This window comes from Cupressus sempervirens, chromosome 10 (assembly GCF_028749045.1).
Source record: "Cupressus sempervirens isolate cs-2001-9-10 chromosome 10, ASM2874904v1, whole genome shotgun sequence".
NCBI classification, from domain to species: domain Eukaryota; kingdom Viridiplantae; phylum Streptophyta; class Pinopsida; order Cupressales; family Cupressaceae; genus Cupressus; species Cupressus sempervirens.
This window is the reverse complement of record NC_143127.1, coordinates 199291297-199315023: the sequence shown is the minus strand read 5'-3', so window position 1 is coordinate 199315023 and position 23727 is coordinate 199291297.

Here is a 23727-nt window from a genome sequence, read left to right as displayed (position 1 = left end):
AATATACACAAAATTATTCATAAAATCTATGACAATTTTAAAATATCTTTAAACAAAATATAATAATAAAAATCCTAACATAGAGATTTTTGAACCTATGTCAAAGTTTCACAAAGGTTGATGACTGATATAAGATTATATCCTTGTTAGTAAGGACAATGTAAGGCATAAAACGTCAATTTCAAAACCTTTGTTCCATAACTCAATATTGTGAATTGAGTTATGCATTCTCATTCTGAATTGGCTATGTAGTCGACAGAATGGTTGAATATTTTAATTTATTAATTCTTAGAAATTTACAAAATCATGAATTTTAAATTTTAGATTAATATTAAATAATAAATTAATACCCAATCTGTCGACTGACCCCAATTGAATTTTATTATGAAGTTGTGGATTTTGGTGAGGACCCAATAGATGTGATAACAATGGGAAACAAAATGCCACTTGACATTGTTGAAATCTGTTTAAGCTTATTTAAATAGTCATAGTTTAACTTATGATGCATACAATTAGCTCTAGACCTTGGATATAATCCACAAATTTCTAAATTTAATGGAAGGAAGAATGTGCTGATTATTAACTCTAGTTCAAATTAAATGGAAGGAAGAATATGCTGATTATTAACTCTACTTCAAAAAATAGAGATAAAAACTCCAAGAATAATGTGCTGGATTATCTCTGGATTTTGGACAACATTCACGAATTTCTGAATTAAATCAAAGGAAGATATTACCGACTATCAACTGCATTCCAAACATCTCATTGACAATCACGGTAGATTTGCCTTGGAGTAGCAGCTGGTGACCTACTTTTTAATTCACTAATTTCTGAATTAAATGGAAGGAAGAATATTTCGAACCCAAGTGCAAACAATAATGGGAGGCGATTTCACTGTAATTCCGCTCTATAAATTGGATTTGATTGAAGTCTCTCCACAACAGTTAGCAAGGGCAATGAAAATGTTTAGGGCGGTGGTAATAATTGCATTGGTAGTATCAGTGGCCATGGCAGTGGCAATGGCAGGGGATGATGATTTTAATCCCGATTGCGGAGATCGAGTTCGCTGCCGAGTCGATGATGATTGTCCCGATGACTTTGGTCCGAAAAAATGCCTCGATGTCCCAGTTTGTGGTAATGGTCAGGGATATTGCGGCTAGCCCCTGCCCTCTAGATAAATTATCCAATATATTCTGCTTGGGACATATGCAAACATAGTATAATTATGTTCTAAATGCTGGTAATCATTAGATTACCAACAATATTGTGTGTTTCATTTCAATAATGCTATAGAATTGCTATAATATAAACTTAATTATTATTATTTGTTGTTGTGATTAATTCTTCTGATTATTAGTTAATCTTGAGTAGATTCGAATCAAGACCTCTCAATTAACAGGTCCGAAATTAACCGTTGTGTTGTAGGCTGTTGTCTAAGTGGATTTCTCCATTTGTGTTGTAGAATATAACGGCACGTTTGGCAGTGGGAATACAAGTGGAATAGGCATATGTGAATTCTTAAAATTCAAATTCTCTATTTCGATGCACCAAATGGGAATTGCAAATAGGAGTATATAATAGGAATATGTATTCCAATTTTGGCCCAAAAATCAGTGTTTGCAATTCCACCTAAATAGGTGGTATTGGAATAGTATTCCTATTTCAGTTTTATTAATTTTAGAAAACGTAAATTTTTGGGTCCGTGAATTCCCCATCAAATTAGGGCTGAACCCTACAGAGAATAGGAATATGTATCCCTATTTTCTATTCTAGAATAAAAATTCATACTACAGCCAAATGGTGATCTATTTAAGATGGTCTATTATTAGGTAAATTATTAAGATTGACATAAAATCAAAATTTAAAAGTTATGAATGTATGGAATCTCGTATCTCCATCTTTTATTGTTAGTGTGTAGGGAAATCTAAGTTTAAAGTATTTGTTCTAGTAATCAAGTTCAAAGTATTTGTCATTTTTTATTTTTCTTAGATTGAACATAGATAAAAAGGAGATGATTATATTTTTTTGCATAATATATAATATTCTTAAAATAATTATATATAGAAGGAAGATAGTTATCTTTGATTCTATGGTGTTATATTTTCATAGAGTTGGGATAGAAAAAAGGAAGATGATTATATTTTATTATGCAGTGTCCTACTTTCCCAAATATATTAAAGGAATCATTTACTGGGTGATGTGGTTATCTTCTATAGTGTATTACATTATTTTCATAGAATGATCATAGATAAAATGGAGATGGTCAATTGAAGTTCTACATAGACAAATTGATGAGACCTTTATCCAAGTTGATGATGAATTTTAGATTCTTATCAAACTACAGAAGTGACCATGGGAGGTGAATTTTATGGATTAATTGTTGATAAATAAATTAATTATAGTTCTTAAAGTACATATATGTTGTTTCCCTTATCTGATTTTATGGTAATCTAAAGACATTTTTGTGACATGACCCTAACTTATTATTTATTAGCATATCTGCAATGACTTTGTATAGACTTGTTAGAAAAATCATTTCAAATTATTTCTATGTTAATCTTATGTTAGTGATGGTCACCAGAGATCTATTACAAATTTATGATTTTTTTAAATGTAGATTATAATGTAAGCTATTACAACCATTAATGTATCTATGAGTTCATTAAAGAATTTATTTTGTTCTAACCTTCTTTTTAGATGCTTGATCTGGTGGAGTAATCACTTACTCCCATGTTCAATTTTTTTGACTTATGGCAATGAATTATGCTTTAATCCTCCTTTTTATTTCATAAGTGTCAAACATGGAAGATGGTGTGTACTTTTCTTTCTTTTTTATCTATTTTTTGTGTAGATTTAAAAAGGAAAGGCATTGTATTATTTCAAGCTTTCTAGTTAATAGACCATATTAGAAGGGGATTGGTTTTCGAATGCTTCATGTACTATGGGGGAGCTTTATCAGACCCAAGGAAATTTTATTGTCAAAATTATATGGAGAGCCTATGAAGCTATTATTAATTAGATTCAATAGGATGGATATGGGTTCCTTGATGGGCTATGTGTGAACCAACATAATATTTGGTGATCGACATTATTTCATTCTCAAGGGCTCTCTCTTTCTAAGATCCATGATATATGCAATCTACATTCTCATAAACGAGGCATTAGAATGCCTAAAAATCTAATTTTTTAGATATACTTTGAGCTTCCAATCATGGGATGACCTTCATGTCCAATTTCATGTCCTTCATCGAGATTTATACATGTAGGACTTTTGTATGTCATATTTGTCTTTATATAGGTTACATGAGCTTTACATTCAATTGATCAAGCCATGGTGGACAGATTGGAAGTGGTATCCTTGGAATCCTATTTATAGTAACAAGTTTGAGATGAGTTATCACTGGCTAATTCCTCATTTGTCAATGGTTTCCATTCTCATCCAGTGTTGGAATTTGCAATATTTTCAATAAGGTTAGAGACTTTTATTTCTGGTTTTTTGATTTGCTACTATTGAACCCAATATTTCACATTTTTCTTGTTTCATTCTTTTTCAAGGGTTTCTATTTGGTTCAAGACTCAAATGCCTGGGGGCTAGAACAATATATTGTGTGTATGGCCTTGCTAGGTGATTCACATAGGATCTGCTTCAAGTTTTTAAAGATCTAGTAATCTTTAACTTTATGGAAAGATAGAAATGTTATTTTATTTTCTCACACCTTTGTGGATATCTTTTAACTTTGATGTGCACTAAAGAATATATTTTCAATAATATGATAACTTTGATTCAGGTTTAAGCCAATAAACTAACTTTGGAGGTGGCCCATTAGCAAGAGACACTTCAATATTATGGAAATTAAGCTTATACAATGGCCAAAGTGGCATTGGATTCTACTTCTCCAGACTACAATTCTCCTTATGGACACAACCATGGTCATATCTCTCTAGCTCACTACTCTTAGACTCTCTATTCATAAACACCCATTGTTGCTCTTCTAGTGGGAGAGGTGATGGATAGAGGTGTTATTCAAATTATCTACTATATCATTTATCTATGTCAGCTTGTCTTGTTGCTTGTTCTTCTCCCTTGAAACCTAGTGGATCATGCAAAAGATGACTCTTCCTAGCCTACAACTTCTTCCTCCAAGAGGTTTCTTTGCATTACCATGTCCATCTCACCCTCTAGGAGGGAAGAAGAAGAAGATGAAGAAAAAGAGAAGGATAAAACTGAAGATGAATGGTCCCTCCCAGAATTGAACCCTAGCCTCTCTGATGTATGGGGTAAAAAATATTGTAAGGATCCCTCCTCTCCATTGGCACTACTTTGGTTAGCTGAGCTAGCTAATTCTATGCTTTTCCCATTTGTATATTTTTGTGAATAGTTGAATTGTCCTCCATTTTTGGCCTTGGGTTGTTTTACTCTCTCGGGATTATTTTGTATTCCCTTACTTTTTCTATGAATATGTAACTTAATATTATGAATTAATAAAGAAGGCCTATTCATCAAAAAAGGAAAAAAAATATGAGGAATCAAAAAATCCATCCAAAAGGAAAGCTAACAATGTCTAAGATAACTTTATATATGGGTGAAAATAATTCATATGAATAAATTATTTTATTATTTCTATTTGGTTATTTTGTGATATGAAATATTTTACAAAAATTTAAAAAAAACATACCATTCTCTTGTAGCATTTGGCAAATGGATTGTAGATTTGATGTCCTTTAATATATACATGCGAATTTTCATATAAATAGAACAAAGATGAGGATGAAGTCTTTAAGGATATTATTTTTCTTTCCAAGGATTATGACCAAAAGAAGCTTAAAAGGGTAAACGAGAAGCATGTTTGTATCCAAAAGGAAATGAAACAATGTAAAAGAAAATTTTAGAGTGAGAATAATTAGTCGCAACATGAATAAATTGATAATTTTTATTTGATTATTTGTGATATAAAATATTTTACATATTTAATATTGAAAGATTTATCTTGTCTTGTAACATTTGATAAATGAATTAGATATTTGATATGCTTCAATATTTTGCATGCATACTTCCATAGACATGTGACTAATATGAGAATAAAATCTTTGAAGTCACTCGGTTTCTATCAAATTCTTATGACCAAAAGAGGCATTAAGAACCAACAAAGAAAAAAGATACTATCTAGAATGCAAGCTAACAGTGTCTAATAAACTTTGAGAGATGACGGATAAGTAGTAGTAGGCATGAATAATTCTATCATTTATATTTATTTATTATTTTAGCTATGAAATATTTGACATATTTAATATTGAAATATATATCATGCTCTTTTAAAAATGCTTGAAGAAAGGGTTTCATACTTGACATGATTTAATATTTTGAATGCATCTTTGTCAAGTCATGTAATTTTGAATCTTTTAATCTCTCATTACTCTATCTTTGCATTTTCTTTTCGAACATTTGGTTAAAATAGGAATTCATATAGTTACATTGATAAATTGAGTTAATCATAAAATACAAAATACAAAAAATATGTCTCTTTTGTGGTTATATTTCAGACAACAATAGATTGTGTAGATTTCTCAAAACCAACAAAGGCCTCCTCCTGAACATACACATTTATCTTCAATTGAGTTATCCAGTAGGTTGAAAAATACCCACTCAGAACCTTGGAGTTGATCATTGATTAGCTTTTCAAGACAGATACTTGAAAGGATCTCTATCATTCAACATTGTGCAAAAAAATAGCTCAACGAAAGTGGTGCTAGAAGAATGGCCCCAAAACCATTCAAACAAAAAACCCAAGTTTTTGTTCAAAAATTATGCAGTTTTCAAATGTTTAGAAAATTTTCCATGTCTATCACTGTTAGAAAGTGCGCAAGTTCGTAGGTGCATTTTTTGAAGAGGTGGTTTTTTCTAGAATCGACAAAAACTCAAAGATCTTGATCGACCATCTCCATTTCAATGAGCTTTACGATCTTCACATAATGGACACGAGTTCCTAGAACTCAATTATTTTTACAAACCTCACAGTGATAAGGGGATACCAAAAATTTGACCGCTCTCATTCCAAATCTCGTCATCTTCAATTCCACCTCCAAACTTACCTCCACCTATCATTCAACCTAATCCTCCACCAATGGCCTTCTTTGTAAACATGGTAGATTCACCAATTAACTTGCAAGGTGTTCTCAATGACCTTCCAAATAACCCTGAGAAATTTTTTCCAAGGTTCTTCTATGGAGAAACATAGATGGTTGGGGATCATATCAGGGTTTTCAAATAAATATATAATTAGAAACAAATTCAAAAAGAGAATGTGGTCCTTTGTTTATTGCTATACATATTGGGAGAGGTTTCCTGTAACTGGAATATGAATTTCACACAAGGATGTATACAAAACTAGGTGGCCTTTGAAAAATTGTTCCTAGATCAATTCAAAAGATTCATCTACCCAACTGTGATACACCATCAGTTTATATCAATCAAGAGGGATTTAGTGGAGGCAATTTCACATTTCAATCATCGCTTTCATATGGCATACCACAAGTTGGAAACACCCTACACCATACTAGTTGAAGCTATAATCCAAATTTATCTTAATGTCATGGACCACCTCAACACTATCTTCTAAAGGAGGTTGTTTGCTACATATATTAATACATTGGACAAAGTCTTCAAAGAACCAACAAAGGAAAAAGATACTATCTAGAAGGAAAGCTAACAATGTCTAAGAAAATTTGAGAGAGGACGAATAAGTAGTAGAAAGGATGAATAATTCTACATTTATATTTATTTATTATTTTAGCTATGAAATGTTTCACATATTTGATATTGAAATATATATATCATGCTCTTTCAAAAATGCTTAAGGAAGGGTTTCATACTTGACATGCTTTAATATTTTGAATGCATCTTTATCGAGTCATTGAATTTATTTTGAATGCTTTATTCTCTCATTACTCTATATTTGTATTATCTTTTCAAACATTTGGTTAAAATAGGAATTCATATAGTTGCATCGATAAATTGTATTCATCATAAAATTGAAAATACAAAAATATATCTCTTTTCTGGTTATATTTCAAGCAGCAATAGATTGTGTAGATTTGTTAGAACCAACAAAGGCCTCTTTATGAACATACAAAATTCCAAGTTGTTATAAAAAAAATTGAATTTTTTGGACGTTCAAAAAAAATTCCAAGTCTGTCACTGTCAAAAGGTACATAGGTGCATAGGTACACTTTTTGAAGAGGTGTACTTCTCCAAAATTGACACTCACTAGAAGATCCTAATCCACAATCTCCATTTCAATGAGCTTTAAGGTCTTCACCTAGATCAATTCAAAACATTCATCAACCCAGTTGTGATACACCATTAGTTTATATCAATCAAGAGGGATCCATCAGAGACCATTACACATTTCAATCATCACTTTCATATGGCATACCACAAGTTGGTTCAACACCCTACACCATACCAATTGAAGTTACAATCTAGATTTATCTTAATGTCATGGACCACGTCACTGCTATCTTTCTAAGGAGATTGTCTACTACATATATTGATATATTGGACAAAGTCTTCAAATAAGCAATTACCTTTACTAAACAGGCCAATCCTAATGGGGGCTGTGTTGATGGTTCCAACTCATGCTAGTATGACAATACTGACATATCTTGTTGGAGCACAAGTAATACCTAGTGAATTCATTTCACTAACTCCTTGATTCCATTACAATAGGCACTAGTTACGCCAGCTCCAGCTATAACATACCCAGGATATGAACCTTCAAAATCTTCTTTCTTTGAGAAAAAGGAAACACCATCCACTAAGGCATAAAATAACATCACAATTGAGATGGATCAAATGAAGAAGGCCATGTCTTAGATAACCAATGGACTAAATGGTTTGAGGTTGTTGCAAGGGCATAATAATATCTTCCATTAGGCCCTTACGACAACTATGGTCAAAATTACAACAATAATTTCAATGGAAATAATAATGTAGGGAATAATTTCAATCCTCTATATCATAACAATGGTTTCTAAAGACAAAATTGACAATCAAATACCTGTCCAAACAATGGAAGTATCCCCACAGACAACAATAATAATGCTCAATTTGTGGACATCAGTCAAATTTATACTAGTCAAAATATACCCAATGATGGTGGCTCATATTTCAATAGAAATCAAGAAGTAAACCAGAATTCACAATGTAATAACAATGCGCCCCCTATGCAGTTCAATACTATATTGCTAGAATCTTATGATTCTCCACAAAATTCTAAACTTACAGAATGATCCAACAAAGAATTTATTTTTCCTTTCAATCAAGAATAAGCTCGTGAACCAATAGAGATGTTCACTTTTTATAATGACAATCAAAATACTTATAACTTATGAAATCAAAGGGAACCTATGACTAATGGAATTCCTCTCGTATTGTAACCAATGCCTCTAGATCCAACCATGAATAAAAATCCAACAACTATAAGAGCATCTTATGTTGGACAAAAAAAATAGAACCAAGGAAATATACCTATAATACTAAAGAATCTAGCTTAGACAACTGAAAAGTATAATGTAGTTAAAGATTTGAAAAGGACAAAGGAAAATATTTCTATGTTTGATATGCTACAAAGCTTCCCTAATCAAAGGGAAGCACTACTTAGAACTCTTGATCAAACAAAAGAAACACCTAACGTAGGTCATCAAAAGATAGTGTCACAACAAGTTAACACGTCTGAGGCTATGCCTACCATGTATAAGGAAAAGGCTGAAGTCCCTCCTTTCTTACTCAATCTTAGAATTTTCCCACACAACATCCACAATTGTCTCCTAGATTCAAGAGCTTGCAATAATGTCATGCCACTTTCCATATCTCAAAGGTTGGGAGTCGCTCCTCAACCTACAATTTGGATAGTGATTCAACTTGATAAAATGGAAGTAAAAGTTATTGGGGTATTGAAATATGTTTGAATAGTGTCAAATACAGACCCCCAAATTCAAGATATCATAAACATACATGTGGTAGTCTGGTAGAAATTCTAGAAACATATGGCTTGTTACTAAGTAGAGAATAGACTTGATGTCTAAGAGGATGGTTTTCAACTAATTTTATTCAACTATGATTACCTTGGAAAGGGTTAAATAATCAAATCAAGATAGACATTGGGCCAAAATTCAAGACAATGATCACATAGTAAAATACACCAAATGAAGTAGCATTTTTCAATCAAAATTATGTTCTTACAAGGGGATGACTCTTGACATAACTTTAGTTAAAAAAAATAGACAATTTGAATGAAGAATCACTGAACTTTACCCAAAGAGAAGAGATTGTGACTCAATTCATAGAGAGCAAGGTTGAAAATTTCCAATGCTTAGGAGAAGAAGCAGACCCAAACATTTTACTCCTTCTAGGATTTTGCAGGTTCCACAAAGTAAGTCATTCAGAATTTGAGTGCTCACGTTGCCAAGAAGTGATTGCTTGAGTATTAACTACGATAATACACCTCAAAAATGGTCAAACTCCTAAAGAGGTACCACAAGGATGCTATGACACAATCAAGAGATTGTTGGTGTGCAAATAAAGAGGCCTGACCATATGCCAAATTGTGGGATTAGGAAGATTAAAATATGGAGCTACAATGCTATGATGGGGCCTCTTGTTATGTGATCAAGGAGGTAAGGATAAAGAGTTATGACATTACAAAAAGGGCCATTTTCATAGGATCGTAATGTCAGGAGATCGTAAATCTAAAACAAGAGGCATGCAATGTTAAGATAATCTTCTTTCATCATGAGATTGTGAAGAGAATAGGAGGGGTCAACAATGTTATGAAAAGCTACAATCCTATGACGAATTCATTTAATTGAAGGATTAGAGATTGAGGCATATGATCTTGTGATAGATGCATATGATTAGAGGTGTTGAAATCTAGATTTACAATGTTATGATGAATTCAAGTTTTTAATATTGTATTGTCATGTGGTCAAGGAATTTTTAAATGGTTTTTAAATGCTGCATAGAGATGCAGGGCCTGCCTTGGTAAAGTGGCTAATAGAAAGTCAACAAGTAGCAAGGGGAAAATGGATAAAGAATAAAATCAAATTTTGAAATTTTTGAGCATGCATTTTAATATGACGAAAGATTTAAATGAAATTGATATGTTATATAGTTTATACTATATAGTATTTTAAATTTATCATTTTGAACTCTGTTCATGGACCGGGCCTGAAATTTTGAATGCACTTTAGAGGCATGATTTTTATTCAAAACATGAAGTGTAATATACCATTTGAATTGGCAAAAGAAGAATTTTCCATTTTTGCAGTTGGTTTTTGTACAGGTATTCACCAAAAGTAGCTACAGGAAGATTTGTGATTTTGGGGGATCCTCAATGAAAATATTGATTCGATATTTTCAAATGAATAAATATCAAGATTAAATCATATTTTGATGTGATCAAGTGCCTTAAGCAACAATTGGAAGCAATGAAGTGTTTGTCGATAGTACAGTCCAATTTCATAGCAAAAGAAAAAGTGACAAACCAAGATTATATTTGAAGCTCCAACACATTCTATTATGTATATCTGATATTTCTTTGAAAGATATTTTTTTGATTACCTTAAAGGGGATGTATCAGATATTTGTTCAACAACATTAATGATTTTAATTGTAGGCAGATGAAGAAGATCAGTTTCAACAACTTTAGGATGAAGACAATTTCAATAGGACAGATGTTAGAATCAGATGGCATTTCCAAAAACTTCTTCTCCTCTATAAATCTTTCTTCTCTACTCTTTGTATAGGGCTCCAATTTTTATAACTAGAAAGACCACAAGGTTGGTTCCAATTCTAGAGTTGTGATACCATTTTCTTCTCAATTTTCCTTTGTTATGAATAGAAGTAGTATAATTTTCTTTTGAGCATTAGCTTATACAGTCATTCCTTGGTGTTATTTTCTAAGTTTTGACATAAAGGTGATCTATTGCTTTCAATGAGATTAATACAAGAGCTTCATTTTTCTTAGTTTCATTCTGATTCTCATCCCCTTTCTCTAATATCTAAAATGTTTTCTATTTAAGACTAGAGAGCTTAAACTCAATTGCAATCCTTTAAGATTGTATGTCTGGATAGGTTTGCTATTGGAACAAAGAGCCAAGTAAATGCTTCTTTACCTTGATTGGGTTGCAGGTTTCATCAGGAGGATTTTACAATAAGTATAAGAGTTTTTATGAATATAGCTATCTATTTGCAAGTTAAATAGATAGATCAGATGTTTGAATATATGAGTATACTTTAGGTCTCCATGTGTGTGTTAAGTTCTAGTTGATGCCCAATGGATAAGGTACTGGTTAGCTTAGAGTTTGCATGTTCTCTGTTGTTGCATACCTAGATTATGTTGGGATCTAAATCTTTAATCAAATATAAATTTAACTTGTTTATGTATTGAAGAACTACAAGTGTTTTCCATTACTTATTTGCATCTACTTTCACTTTGGTTATAACTACCTATTGTAATCAAGAAGTTTATCAGCAAATCATAGAAGAACATTGACCATTTCGGCTATAGGGGATAGTCTTGTAGAGAAGAGTATCAAATTAATGTGAACAATCCCTAAGGTTTTCCTATCTTGGCCCTGTAGAACCTAAAGTGAAATGAGTCATGATGACTCTATTAATGTTGGCCTAGAACTAAGATTTAGCCTTGTTGAATATAAGATTTAGCTAATCCTTAGGTTTGTCCCTATCTTTTGTTTCCTGGTATCAAGTTTAAACCACCTGATATGTTCCTTACCAAAAAGAACACCAACAAAATGGTGACTCTGTTGGGGACTATGTGAAGTAATTCATTGTTAAAAGGATAAGAATCTATGGTGTAAACTTATATATTTCAGTCCTATATTTTAGCATGGTTTTTCCCATTCAAGTTGCCAACAAAATGGCAACTCTACTAGAGAGTATTGCAATCTAAACGGTGATTCAATTCAATTACAAGAAAGGCATGTGCAAAGCTTGTTATTAGTAGCAAGGTCTTGCTGAAGTTTCATGCTTCCCAGTGATGTTTTATCCAGGATAGTAGTAGCTTTAAAGGTTTAATGAAGATTATATTGTCACTAGTGATTCCATCATTAATTATTTTAGCCAGGAAGTGTTTTCAAAGGGTTGTAGTGTTAGAGTCAAGAATGAAAAAGCATGCTTTGTTCTTTGTTTTCAAGATTGTAAATCTATAAGAGTTGTTTGATGATTTGTATTTCTCCTACCATTGAATGTCTGGTTCAGATTTTGTCAAGTAACAAATCTTGTTTTATTTCTCACATTTTTAAGTGGTGACTCTTTTTCTATACCAGTTTATCCTAGTTGATTCCATGTTTGAAAGTTGAAGGACTTCCAATTGTATGGGAAAATTTGAAGCTCTTGTTAGTTTCTTGGAAAAGAAGTGTTTCTTGATTAAAGTTTAGTGTTGTTGCTTCTGTTGTTATAAGAAATCTGAATGTTTGAAGGTGAATCACATCGATGATTTATTTGTCCTCTTAAAGGAGGTGGCAGCTCTATAGGGTTTCAATCAATGTTTTGAAAGAGTATCAATTTGCACTTGTGCTAGAATTAGTAGAGGAAAGTTTTTACATCAGCACTAAAGGTATTTTTCTTTTCATGAAAGTTGAATGTTAAAAATTAGTACCTCTAGTCAGTGATTTTTTCAGCACTAGAGAAAGAGGTGAATTTTTTATTTTAAAATGCATTTAAACATCAGGTTTGGGGTTAGTCTACCAATTTCTAAAATTTTGGAAACTATGGCCATTAATATTGTTATGTTGAATAAGAAAATCCACAATATAATTGTTAGTATAGTCAAAGGGGAAATGGGAAGTATTTAGGGTCTAAATGTTGAACAAGTTTATACAAAGTTTAAATCGGTAATTAGTATGATGCCTTTACATTCTAGACTGGAGGAATCTTCCCCACCTAATGTTGTCCTCGATATTCTAGTACCTAATTTAGTTAATTAGCCAGCACCTATAAGGTTACATGAGCTTTTGCAAGCTAAAGGATTCATTAAGGAGATGGAAAGTGATAACAATAGAGTGCATATTATGTCTCCTAATGATTGTAATACATGTGTTGAGAGTCAAGGTAGTGATGAATATACTAAATTCGTAAATGATGATAATCTATCTTCTAACTATGCAAAGATGGATTCAACTTTTAATGAATCAGAGGATTGCAACCAACATAAAGAAGATGGATATGAAATTGAAAATATGTCTTGTGATATAGTGAATATGAGATTGAAGAAGTTTATAACAGGGTATGTGCAGGATCATGGTGTGCCAAAAAGTGGCGATCTGGAAAATATGTAGTTCTGAAATGCCTCAAAGAATTTCAAAATCTATTCCAACTTTTTTCCCACCCATCCTAATACTAAATGAAAACAATTAATACCTTTATAATTCCTACTATATCTTTCGATACCAACCTTATATGGTCATCTTTAAAACATCCCAAAAATGTGTTTTTTGCATGTTCTTATGTGTTTTTTTACTTCAAGCATGTAGCTAATGACTTTTTTTAAATGAAAATTTGATGTAATGAAAAGGGTTTCTTAAGAATGTTCTTAGCTTTTCATAAATTTATGTTTTGTCAAATTACGAGTTTATTAAGTAATTATTACTTATTTTCTAATGGAGTTAGCTGCAAAGTGTTGATTGACATACTCGTTGAAAAATAGCTATAACTTTCAAACCGTATAAGATTTGTGAAATCCAAAAGATGCATCACATTCTATGCTTCAACTAGTATAAGAAAAAAAAAAAAAACTTGATTTTGATTTTTTTTGAACTAGTTAAGGTGGTCAGACATGGGAATTTTTTAATTCTGAAAATAGTATAGTAGAAAATTCATAATTAATTATTTATTTGGAATAAAAATTCCCAAAAATATGCATCACATCTAGGCATGAGTCTACTTTTTATATCTAAAATTATATTTAAAAATATTATCATTTCATTATGATTAAGGTGGTCAGACATACACCTACTTTTTATTTTTGCCCTGAAATTTTTGTAGTACTGCATTAAAATCCAAACTTTTGACCAATCAAATATTCTTTTCTCCAAATAAGGCCTTATATTTTAGAAATTAGATTCAATTTCCTACAGATTATTTTCTTACAAATTTTTGATATAAAGTCTAGAACCACTTTAAAATTATGTGTCAAGTTGACATAACCCTGATTTGTTGGTTTTTCACTGCCACTTAAGGCCATAGTTTGGTACACCGTGATCCTGCACATACCCAACAGCAATATAGGTAATGATTCCTTTGATGAGAATGAATGTTTTAATGATTATGATATTTTGGATTGTTGCATTAATGATTAATGTTGTTGTTGTTGTAAGTTCTTCATATCATCTAGATAATAATCACAACAATGAGAAAATTTGTGAGGAAGTTTTCTTGAGCCCTAATGAGATTTCAAATTTATAGACTTGTGATTTTGAGAAATTTATAAATACTTCTAAGGATGTTCATATTTTCCCTCATAATTTTTTTTCATTTAGTCAAGTCACTTCCCCAATGTTTGATGTGGAAAAGGATACAAAATTTGAAAAATCTTTATCAAACTTTGGAGGTGCATATGATAGTACCTCAGATGTATGCACACATGATGACTTGTTAGATGCAGGGGATGTGTTTGAAGGGAAGTTTTCTACCATCTTATTTTTTTCTCATGTTGGTGGTTGCATTGTAATAAGTTTTCATCTTTCAGGAGATGAAGAGGAAAATAGTGAAAATAATATTGTTGATTCTGAGTTTCCTCTTTAAACTGATAGATCGTGTAATGATCAACTTGATGTTAAGTTTAAAAATCTCAAGGTTCCCTCTAATAGTATGTTAAATGAAGACAATGATTTTCATCAATGTATTTCAAATCAACATTTTTAGAATAGTTTTTCAAGCTTGGTGATGATTGACAAGTTGTTTCAGTGTGAAGAGTTTTCAACAAGTGGTAAATCTGATTTGATGAGTGATGTAACTACAAAGAGGCAAGGATCAAGTTTTCTATACCCTTCACACATAGATAGACAAGGTGAGTTGCATTTTCTTGACATGTGAAACTTCGTGAACAAAGTGGAATATGATTACTTTCTATTTCCTCTTGATAACATGCATCCATCATATGTTCATGACAATTCTTAGTTTGATTTTTATATTCAAGAGCATGCTGATATACATTTTCATAGTAAGCAAGAAGAAGACATTGATTCGAGTTTTTTTATGCACTATGCAAATGGTTTTGTTTCACCTAATCTGCTAATGAGAAGACCTGATGTGTGTGGTGAAACTGATGTAAATAATGCTTACAACTTACCTCAGAGAGATGTAAATGAGAATCATGTTTTTGAAAAAGGTAAGAAGTTTTGAGAAGCTTGGGTGACCTGGGGCCATCCTTTTGTACAGGTAGAATAGATTCCATGTTTTTAATAAGTTGTTCAAAGAAAGTTTTTGAAGTGGTCTTCTTTCTTCAGAGATCTGAATCCTAGCCATGCCCACAAGGGGCATGCATCCCTAGAGAGAGCCACTATTGGGACTCAAAATTGCATGCTCATTTTGAGTCACAAGTTGAAGAAATTCTGAAATCTTTGGATGGGTAAGTTTGATTAGGAATACAAGCCATGAGCTGCCAAGGCTTTAGATAGAGAAAGAATGAAAAAGGTGAGCATCACACCAGTGACAGGAGATCAGCAGTCAGCTTTGACAGCTGAGTGGGCATGTCAAAGGAGGTTCTACCCATAAGCCTTGGCCTATAGAGATATAGAAATGGGCACAAAATGTTGATCCCAGCAAGAAGAGTTGCAAGTCATAGAGAAGAGGAAGCATCTGTGGAATAACACAAAATTTGATCCCACATTTGTTATGTGGTTAATCTTTTTGTTCTTTATAAGCCCATTGACTTAAGGGAAATGTGTCTTCAAACACACATGGTTTTCAAAAGACAAGTAATGTTCGATTATGGAGGGGCCCACTATGGGGATAGCTAGTTGAGGAAAAAGAAGATATTTTGATAGTTGGCACAAAATAAAGAATGACATGTGGTGCATACTAAGAGTCTCATCTCATCGTAAGATTGCAGAAAGAAGTTAATAGAGCTCTGATGTTACGATGTTGGTGTGAGATCATAAATCAAAAGTTGGAGGTCTCTGATATTATGGTGGTCATAAGGTTAGAGGTTAAAAATATTAGAGGTAGGATGCTATGAAATTTAGTTGTTGTCAGATCAGGGTTTGAAATTTTCCAAGGTAAGATATTATGAGAATGGTGAGTTTTTCGTATGGTCAAGAGGGGGGTTTCATAAAACCCTACAATGCTATGACATTTTTGGGAGATTGTTGATGTGCAAGTGAAGAGGCTCGACTATACACCAAATCATGGGATTGAGAAGATTAAAATATGGAGCTACGATGCTACGGTGGGGCCCCTTGTTGTGTGATAGAGGAGGTATGGATAAAGAGCTATGACATTACGAAAAGGGCCATTGTAGTAGGATCATTATGTTGAGAGATTGTAAAGCTAAAACAAGAGGCATACAATGTTGAGATAATCTTCTTTCATGGTGAGATTGTGAAGAGAATAGGAGGGGTCAATGATGCTATGAAAGGCTATGATCCTATGACAGATGCATATGATCGGAGGTGTTGAAATCCAGATTTATGATGTTACAATGAGTTTGAGTTTGTAATATCATATTGTTGTGTGGTCAAGGAACTTTCAAATGGTTTTCAAATGCTACATAGAGATGTGGGGCCCACCTTGGTGAAGTGGCAAATAGAAAGTCGACAAGTGCCAAGGAAAAAATGAATAAAAATTAAAAGTTCAAAGATTTTCAATGGCTAGATTTTTAATGTTGAAAGATTTATTATATTATATGGTCTATAGTATGTAATATTTTAAATTTTTCATTTTATGATTGTTCATAGCCTAGGGTTGGAATATCAAATGGACCATAGAGGCATGATTTTTATCCAAAATGCACACTATAATATACCATTGGAATTGGTAAGAGATGAATTTTCCATTTCTACAGTTGGTTTCTATACAAGTAATCACAAGAAGCAACTATAGTCAGATTTGTGATTCTGGGATCCTTTTAGTGGAAAGGTAGTTTTGATGTTTTCAAATGAAGTGATAGCAGGATTAAATTAGGTTTTGATGTGATCAAGTACATGAGAAACTTTAAGGATGATTTGATTATTTTAAAAGTAGTTGGAAGCAATGAAGTGTTTGTATACAGTACAATTGAATTTCATGGCAAAAGAAAAATTGACAAGCCAAGATTAGATTTGAAGCTCCAGTGCATATTATGATGTGTATTTCATATTTCTTTAGAGGATATTTTGCATATTTCTTTAAGGGGATATATCAGATATTTTGTTACAACAATTAATGATTTTTTGCAGGCAGATGAAGAAGATCAATTTCAACAAACATCAAGATGAAGAAAATTTCAGTAGGACACATGTCATAATTAGATGGCATTTCCAAAATTTTCTTCTCTACTCTTTAGAAGGGTCCAATTTTGAGATTTTCTCACTATTGTGAGACTAGAAAGGTTCCAATTTTTGGATATCTTTCATTACAATGTGACAACTCTATCATTCTAGTCTGGTTGAAATCATTTCCCATTACTATGATCCCATTTTTCTTAGTATTCATCTACTATGAATAGTAGAATTTTATTTCTTTTGAAGTAGTTTACACTAGATAGTCATTGCTTGTTGTTATTTTCTTACTTTTGATATATAGATGATGTATTGGTTTCAATGAGATTAATATAAGAGCTTCATTTTTTCTTAGTTTCATTTTGATTCTAATCTGCTTCCTCTGTTATCTGCAATGTTTTGTGTTTAAGAAGAAATAGCTTAAAATCAATTGTAATCCCCTAAGATTGTATGTATGGATAGGTTTTCTATTGAAACAAAGAGCAAAGTAAATGCTTATTTACCTTGACAAGGTTGTAGATTTCACCAGGAGGATATTCAATAAGTATGAGAATTCTTATGAAGATTGATGTCTATTTGCAAGCCAGATAGATAGATCATATATTTGGATATATGGGTATACTTAAGATATCCATCTATATGTTAAGGTTTAGTTGATGCCTAATAGATGAGGGATTGGTCAGCTTAGAGGTTGCATGTTCTCTATTGTTGCATACCTAGGCTATGTTGAGACCCAAATCTTTAATTGAATATCAATTTACCTTTTTATGTATTGAAGAACAAGAAGTGGTGGTCATTATTTATTTGCATCTACTTTCCCTTTGGTTATAGTTAGCTACTATAATCACGAAGTGAAGTGAGTCCTCATGACTCTTTTAATGTTGGCCCAGAACTAAGATTTAGCCTTACTGAATATAGAATTTAGATAATCCTTAGGCTTGTCCCTATCTTTTGTTTCCTAGTATGAGGTTTAAACCACTTGATATGTTCCTTACTACAAAGAACTCCAACACCAAGAATCCTGAGAAATCTTCCCAAGGTTCATCTACAGAGAAACATGAACAACTAAGGACCATATCAAAGTCTTTAAAGAAATATACAATTGAAAGAAAGTTCAATAGGAGAATTTGGTCCTCTATTTATTTATGTACTCATTGGGAGAAGTTTCCTTTAACTGGTATGTGAATTTTCCATGAGGATGTATCCAGAATTGGGTTGCCTTTGAAAAGTTATTCCTCTAGCAATTTAAAAAATTCGTCAACCTAGTTGTCATACATCATCAATTCATATCAATCAAAAAGGGATCCAGCATAGACCATTTCACATTTTAATCATCACTTTCACATGGCTTATCGCAAGTTGGAAACATACTATACTATACTAGTTAAAGTTGTAATCCAAATTTATCTTAATGCTATGGACCATCTCACTTTCATCTTTCTACGAAGGCAACCTATTGCAAACATCGACACATTAGAAAAGGTCTTCAATGAAGCAATTACCTTTAGCAAGAAATCCAATCCTCTAGTGAAAAGTAAAATCCTGATCCTTACCCCAAACCCCTTTTGAAATCCTAGAAAATAGGAGGGAAATTCAAGAACAAAAGGACCCAATTTTTAGGCATCTGCACTATAGGCATCTTTAGAACTAGCATTCATTTTAGTATTGTTATTATATATAATTTATGTCATTTTGGTATCATGTTAGTGCTATTTTAGTAGCTACTTGCAATCACTAGACATTCTTTAGTCTTATGCATACACACATTCTAGCATTCTAGTGTTATTATCTTCATATAATCTGCATTTTCACATAGCTCTCACATAGACATTTATAGATCTAAATTCATAGCATACTTACATTCTACAATTGAAACTAATATGTTGGTCTAAGAGAAATTTTAGTAGTTATACTTAAGGAAATATGAGACCTTCATGGAATCTTTGTTTAACAGTGATTTCTTGGGGCTAGGTTAGTTCTTTGTTATTTCAATTACACTCTACATTGGTCTCATGAATTAGAAATTTCACTATGTACAACACTCTTACCAATAGATCTTTTCAAATCTTTTCTTTGATCTATTGGAATATTGTCTCCTATTTAGTATGATCATTACACATAGTATTTTGTGTCAACTCAAACATTTAAGTAATTTTTATTCCACTCGATAAACATATTGCTCCTTCTCGGTAGAAATATTATCTCTCAGTGATGTCTCTTCTTGGTTATATATGTCTTTCTTGGTGAGGTCTCTACTCGGTGAATATATAATTACTAAGTACTAAGCTTGGGTATAACTACAAACTCATACTTCTCCTTCATTAGTTGGTTAATATGGTGACTCGATGATAGTGTTCACCAATAATTCATTCTCCTCTCCTCCACTATCATTTTGTCACTAATTGGTAACATGAATGTTTATTATAGTAATAGATGCCCCTCTGGAGATCTGTGTTATGACCCTTAAAAGTTTGTAGCTCAATATTGTTTAGGACACATTGGGGGCACTTTCGTGTGTGGTGGTCATGAAAATTCTAGGTTCTCTATGGCCAAAACATGGTTGTAACTATTGTTTACGCATCCATCCATACCTAAATTCACTAATTAATCAATGTCATGATATACGATTTAGGGTCAATTGACATGTTTTTACAATAATTGCATTATCATGCTATTTAATATGTTTGAAATTAGAATATGTCATTGTTAAATATGATTTTTGATCTCGATAATGTTTAAAGTATTCCTTTGTTGAACATATGCATCTAAACATTTAGTTTATGCTAACATTTTCCTTTTCAAGTTCAAGGTTTAACATTTGCAAAATGGCATTGTTAAATGGTTTACGATCTTGTTCAGTTTTTTAAGTTTTCCTTCCTTATTATACATCAAAACATTTAGTATATATTATTATTACAAACATATTACAAAACTAAAATAGAAAATAATACATGGTATCTGCAAACTTGACCAATACTCTTGTGTTGAAAACTTATTGTCACGACTCATATTTTCATAATGAACAATAGGATCAAATATCAAGTTTCATGTCCAATAAAATATTGAGAATACGTGTCAAAACATAGCATGTATGCCAAATCAAAAGTAGATGTTAGAGTAATAAAGAAATTTCCTATTAATTAAATCAAATTTATTTATTTTAAAGTCACTTAGTATCTCTAGTTTACTTAAGCTAAACTTTGGGCATAGAATAATTAATTCTTTTATTAATTATTATCATGCAATCTAGGTTTTTCTTGTTAGGGTTTCAATCTCCTTTCATAAGGATTGATCTCTTTGTAATACATTCATTCTCTTTTGATTATAGCAATTTCTCTTTTTACTCATCAATAATGTCTATTCTATGGATCTGAGAATTTCATCCTCCATAGCTTTTGCTTCTCTCTTTATGTGATAGGTGTTTGCATGCAGGTGATTCCTTAGAGTTGTGGGTTTGATATTTCATCAAATTCAACATGGTATCAGAGCTAGGTCTCGAGGTAGATGCATTTGGCATGGGTCCTAAGGCATTAGTTTTTTATTTTTCCCTTCTACCTCTTTTTTGGTCTACCTGTGGTTTTTTGGTCATAACTTGCTCATCTAGACTTCATTTTTTGCAAACAATATATTATCAGAAAGTTGATTATGATCCCATCATGATGGTGTAGTTTATTTGGACTTTTGATTTTTTTGGTTTCCATTTTATGAATTCAAAGTGAGAGGTTCTACTTTTCACTCTGGGAGACATAGCTTGAGCATCTAATCTTTGATTTGGTAATTCTTTATATCGTTGGAAATGTATTTCTATACTCTTTCCATTGATGCTAGTTCTTTTTCCAAATTTTGTTGCAGAGATATTTTATTTATATTTTTTATTTTTTGCATTCTAGTGGATGTCTTGGTTGTTCAAGTTTGGGAATCGATTTTGTTTCTTAAGATAATTTTTCATGGGTTGTACTATCTCTCTTATTAGCCATATGTCTCTTTTGATCTTTGTTGATATCCTTTTGTAGTATTTTTGCAAACACATTTACATAAAGTGCCACTCTCTTGCATTTCAGGATCTTGCACATCTTTGTCTTTTGTTGTACTTTCTCTACATTATAAAGTGCCTTAATGGGTTTAATGTTGGCCATATTTTCCATCTTCCTTTGTAAAGTGATTTTTCCTTCCACAATATTAGCCTGATGATGTGTCAATGACATGTGTCATTATAGGTTTTTGTTCTTCTTTTGCACTCTCAATGTTCTTCATTCTTCTTTTTACAAGAGATATTACATTCAATTTTAGTTTTCATGTCTTACCTCTCAGCATTATATGGCGGTTATGTTGGTTCTATTTCTTTCTTGGTTTGATGGAGTGAGCTATGTATTCGGTATTTCACCCTATGTACTAGGTGATTACATTGGTTGGATAGCTATGCATTTTGAGGAGATGGCTCATTTATTATATAGACATTCTTTCATTCCTATTTTTGGAGGCCATGAAGATACCTTCCATCTTAAATTGATCAGATCTTTAGACTTAGTCTTTTCTACCTAGTCATGTTCTATAGAGTGGAGGTTCTTTAAATCACTAGTTTGGCAGTGTTTTTAGCTTCATAATTTAGTGGTGATCTTCCTAATCATATTTTGTTCCTATCTTCTTAGACATTCCCTAGTTTGGAGGATTCTTCAGTCATTTACTAGTTCTTTTCAACATATATCCATCTCTTTTTGGAGTAGGTTTTTTCCCATGTGGTTTTCTCTATTTCTCCTCTTTTCATATTTTAGTTGTACTCTGGAACCTCATCGGGCCTTGTTGTTAGGACCCACATTCTACTTTCAATATTAATTTCTAGGTTTTTAGCTACTCATTAAGTTTATCTTAAGGGGGGTGTTAGAGTAATAAAATATTTTCTTATTAATTGAATCAAATTGATTTAATTATTAAGTCACTTATTATCTCTAGTTTACTTAAGCCAAACTTTGGATATATAATTATTCATTATTATCATGCAACCTAGATTTTTACTGTTAGGGTTTTGATCTCCTTTCATAAGGATTGATCTCTTTGTAATACATTCATTCAATTTTGATTATAGCAATTTCTCTTTTTTCTCATCAAGAATGTCTTTTTATGGATCTAGGAATTTGAGCCACCATAGCTTTTGCTTCTCTCTTTCTATGATAGGTATTTTCACATAGGTGATTCTTAGGAGCTATGGGGTTGATCTTTCATCCACTTTTACAATAGAGTTACAAAATGTGCCATCGCCTATATGAATGCTGATATGTACAATACAAATGTTGAATTTGTACAAAAATTGGTCATTTAATGACCATAAATATGTATCTACATAATATATATCTATGAAAATCTTCAATGAAGCAAGATCATCAAAATGAAGCTTCTTCACAGCATTGTATGTCTCATTTTGTGCCTACACAAGAACAATTCAAATGCTAAGTTGGATATCTTATCCAAAAATAATATCAAATTAATTAAAAAGAAGACTACAATTTACATTTATTGTTGAGTTCTTGATTATCTCATCTCATTCTTCTATGCTACAGTTAAATTATAAGGGTATTGCATTCCAAACTGAGTGTGCAAGACTCCTAGCAAAGTGGATAGGTGGGGAATCTATCAATGGTCATAATGGACTCTTTTGTGAGGGAGGAGGACTCATAATAGGATGGACCTATGTAACAGATTAATAAAATTAATGCATAATCAGTTATAATTAAGACATACTAAAAATACAAGAGGCATAGAATAAAGAACAAATGCATAGCAAATATAGAGCTAGGAATCGTATGCTAGTAGCAAGCACATCCACTAATGAATTTTTTGTGATGTTTACCTTTATGGTAAAACATAATATAATTTATATACTTGAATGGAATGGTAAAACATAATAATCACTTGACTAGAAAACAATAGCAGAAACCCACATCTCCTCCCTCTATTGTGTTTGATCTCCTCTTTGATGTTAAGGGCTCCTAGGAAAAGAAATTGCAAAATATTCCATAGGAAGTGGAAAAGGGGGTTGTGATACGTAAAAGACAATTGACAGAAGTTAATAATGTAGATAAGTGTTGACAATTGGTCTAAAAATGAGTGCATGTGTAATCATATTTAAATGCATGGTTAAAGTGTGTATACAGAAATAATGCATACTATTGATGGTTGTGTTGTAGTATCAGAAGGAATCACTAATGATGATGTACCTATGACCATTTCCTATGT